Source organism: Sorex araneus, chromosome 9 (genome assembly GCF_027595985.1).
Source record: "Sorex araneus isolate mSorAra2 chromosome 9, mSorAra2.pri, whole genome shotgun sequence".
NCBI classification, from domain to species: domain Eukaryota; kingdom Metazoa; phylum Chordata; class Mammalia; order Eulipotyphla; family Soricidae; genus Sorex; species Sorex araneus.
Genome location: NC_073310.1, coordinates 3,794,056 through 3,798,502, shown reverse-complemented (window position 1 = coordinate 3,798,502; position 4,447 = coordinate 3,794,056).

Here is a 4,447-nt window from a genome sequence, read left to right as displayed (position 1 = left end):
AATGGAAGCCCTTTGTAGGTTCTTACTTTTACTCACAATGCATTGATTCAGTTCCAGATTATTTGTTAAATAGACTCCCTTCCTGGTGCCTGGAGTCTGGAGGATTAAGATCCTCAGGTAACAAACACATGAGCTATTTATCCTTTACATTTTTGGTTGGTAAATTCCCTCAGAGAATTATTGAACAGATTTTAGGCTGGTTCTGCCTGATTCTGTCAGGGCAACTGAAGGTGGAGTTTGGTTTCAGAATCTGCCCTGGGATCAACCTGGGTGCTCATTCCCTGGGCTTGGGGCTGAAAGACTTTACCTGCTTTTTTCCCCTCCTACCATGTGACACTTTTTTTGGGGGGGTTACACCTGGCAGTGTTCAGGGCTGACTCCTGGCTTTGCATTCAGGGGTCAGTCCTGGCAGTGCTCAGGGGACCATATGGGATGCCACGTCATGAACCAGGGTAAGCCGCGTGTAAGGCAAACGCCCTACCAGCTGTACTACCGCTACAGCCCCCCAGCCCCATGTGACACTCTTGATGTTAACTTAGAGGTGGAAGTTGGAAGAGTGGCAGAGTGGGAACCCACATTTTGGTTATTTTCAAAGGTTAATTTGATGGAAATGGAAAAACGGAAAGTATAAAAACAGTGGAAGTATGCAGTAGTTTAGGAGATAGACCATCTGGTGACTACAGCTTAAAATAGGCAAAAAGTTACCGTTAAAGTATCTTTCAGTATGAGGACAGTCTGGGCAGCATCACTTGAGGGAGGCCGGCCATTGTGGCCAGGGGCTAATGTGCCCCTCAGAGGACATTGCTTGCTCACTGCATACTTCTGCCACCTCAGGACAGTGCTCACTGCTCAGCTCACCTCTGACCTGTGGTCCCCAGTCAGTGCACCGGGAGGGAGGCACAGCCTCTTTCCACTCTCCTGATGCTGGGAGGAAGCCTCAATCTTGTTTCTGCCTGTCAGGCTTCTCATTTTGACCCCCGAGATACCCACCAAAGGCAAAAAAATGTTGGAGACCTTGTGTGTCAACTCTGTCACCCTCCTATCAATGCCCTTTTTTTGACTGGCCCTTTCTGTGCTTGTGGGATGGGCTGAGGCTTCTGGTCAGTCTGCCTTGTCTGTCCCAGCCATCAATATCTGGGCTGGATTCTTCTGCCCCCTCCTACCTCCACCCTAAGTTCCAGGCCACAACTGGATTATGAGTTGTTTCCAGTTTATCTGACATTGAGCCGGAAGCACTCCATCAGAGAATGGGAGAGTTTGACTTGGATGGTGCTGAAGATAACATCTGACTGCCACTGACACTTGCCCTCACGTACACACAAAGCACCATATCAGGGTGGGGGACCCCAGTAGATTGCCCAGCTCGTGTCTCAGTGAGCTACCTGCTGGAACTGGCAGCACCACAGGGACTTTCTGGGGTCTGAGGTTTCATGCCACCAGTGAGGGGTGTTTTAATTTCCATCAGCTTTCACCTAGCACAGGTTTGGAATCCAAGCAGCTGGGTTCTGAAAGCCCCAGCCCCCCTCTGGGCTGAGGACAGAGAGCGCCCGGGAGTTCAGCGTGGCACCTTCACCAGGGTAGTGTAGATTGCCAGGCCTTCCCCAGGGGGCTGTGGGGACGGGGGTTCTGAAACTCTTGCCCCTTCCCTTTGGAGGTCCCTTAGCAGGACGCAGGATCTAAAGAATAGGTGTTCCTTTTTTGATTTGGCTTTTTTATTTTTATTTTTTTAAGGCTTTGGGTTCCCACCTAGAGATGCTTAAGGGTTATATCTGGCTCTGCACTCAGAAACAACTCCTGGTGGTGCTCAGGGGGCCATATGGGGTGCCAGGGATTGAACAGGTCAGCTGTGTACAAGGCAAGTGCCTTGCCTGCTGTGCTATTGCTCTGGCTCCATTTGACTGTAACTTCTGAACCCCTGCCCTGTTCCAGGGACTTGGCAGATATGACTCCTGTGCTCGCAGGGATGTGTTCAGGAGCACTCCTTGTCAGAGCCGGTGTGGAGGCCATACTTCAGCCTCGCAGGAGATCACATCAGCTTTCGCCCACCTCTGATGGCCAGACTTGTATGATGTGCTTCCCAAGGCCTAATGTAAACCATCCAAATTCAAGAGCTGGGCTCAGAAGTCTGATCTTGACATTTGTCACCCTGACTCCCTGTTTTGGTAAAGGTGTTCCCTGGACCAAGTACCAAGAATACTGAGGTGGGTTAAGGGTCCGAGTAACTGCAGGCTTGACCACAGTGAGAGCCCTCACTGTGCAGCTGCCTCAGACGGAGCATTTCTCAGGACCAGCTCTCTGGAGCCCAGGCCTGCTCGGCCGGCCCTGAAACCGTGAGCGACCCTGCAGTGACCCTGCAGCTGCGTCTCTGCTGACAAGAGGCCCCCAAGGACAGCAACCAAGCCAGGCCCGCCAGGAACCCTTGGCACCGGAAGGGCCCTTTAAGGTAAGTGCCCTGCTAGCTGCCCTCCGGTCTCCCTGCGTCTGGGGAGCAGCGGGTTTCTCCCCGGCTCTTGGTGCATCAGGCCCGAGGGGGCCCCTGGGGTCGGAACTTTCCCAGATCACCATTGTTGGCGGCAGGCTCCTCACTGAATTCACAGACCACACAACAGAGCAACACCCAAATAAGCCCGAAGTCCATGAGTTGGTTTCCTTAGCAGCTAGAGAAACAGTTTGAAAGTAACTACTGTTGTGCGGTGCTGGAGGGAATGGTGTGCACCGTTCTCTGGGGCAACGCCTGGCAGTGACTCAGAAATGGAAACTTCCCACATGACCCAGCAGTCCATTCTGGAACTCGCTCCAAAGGACTCAAGCAGGGTCTCAGGATGACGTGCCCAGCCATGTGCAGCAGCACTCCCCAGGGACAATGGCCTAGTGTCCACTGTCCCATGAAAGGATAAACAAAATGCCTCTGGTCCGTACAGTGCTATATTGGAAAAAGAAGGAAATCCTGTCACACGCATGAACATAGATGGAGGTTGGGGACATTCTATCGGTGAAATAAACTAATCAGAAGAGATCCCGGTGTGACCCTACTTGTGTGAGGCCCCTAGTGGAGGCAAGTGCGTCAGAGTAGAGAGGCGGTGACTGGCGAGTGGAGTTGGTGCTCAGTGGGTCTGGGTTTCTGCCTGGAACATGGAGCGTTTTCTGGAGGGACATGGCTGTGGCTCCAGTTGGGCTGTGCTTAAGCTGCTGCCCTGTGCCCTTCAACATGCTTAACACAGGGCTAGAGCACAAAGGATGGGAGCACATGCTTATATGCAGAAGGGCGGGTCGGTCCCACATACCACATGGTTGCTGAGTATTCTGGGCACACCCCCACCCCAAGAAAAGTGAAGATGGTAAATTCTGTTATTTATGTAAACAAATGGATTGTAATCGAATTTCAGATAGCATGATTTAATATAAAATGCAATATGTAGTTGATACTGTTCTCACAATGGAGACGTTTGAGCAAATCGATACAAAAGTTTGTACTTTTAAAGTATTACACTTTTCTATTCTTCATGGTACCCCCAAGAGTCCCCACAAAATACATTTCTACTACCTTTAGAAGAAGTTGTGAGATTGTTTTAGGAGATGGGTCGGGAAGCATCCCCAGTGGTCCTAGGGGCGGCTCCTGCCCAGTGCTGGGATTGAACCCCTCTTGTAAGGCATGTGTTCTAGTCCAGTGCTCTGTCTCCCTGCACCCCAGGTTTTACCTTAATGAGAATTACGTGAAAAGTTACAGCAAAGCAGTTGTGCTAAACAAATTTCTTAAAAGTGGTGATGGGTTTTTGTTTTTTTGTTTTTGCTTTTGTTTTTTGGAGCCTATCAAATTGCGTTCAGGGGACGGTGTGTTGCTAGGGATTGAACTCGGTTCATCTGCATGTGAGGCAACCCCCTTATCCACTGCACTACCCCTCTGTTGATGGTTCTTTAATCCTTGTCATTGAAGGAAATGTTTCCAGTTTTGATGGCTTTTGTTTTGGGGGGCAATACTTGTGGGACTCGGGCAAGCCAGTTCTACTCCGGGCTCTTTCCTGCTGGTCTCGGAGCGTCATGTCAGTCTGGGATCGAGCTAGAGTTTGCTGCTTGCAGAGCGGGAGCTTTCACTCCTGTAATTTCTCTCCCAATTCCTGGTTTTATTTTGGAGCCCCCTAGCCCCAGCTCTGCTTGGCGCTTGCTCCTGTTGCTTACGGACCACGTGGTGCCCAGGGGGCTTCCATGCAGAACATGTGCTCAGCCCTTGGAGCTATTACTCCAGCACTATTTCCAGTTTTGTACATAATTGCTACTATCTGCACCGCCACATTCTGGCATAATATTCCAGATAGCACAGAGATTGAGAACTTGTGGAACTTCTGGACAGAGTATGTAGGACTGTAAGGCCCCTCCCTCTTCCCCCACCCCTCCCACCATGCTAGGGATCAAACCCAGGCCCACCCCAGGCAAGACCTGTACCCCAGCA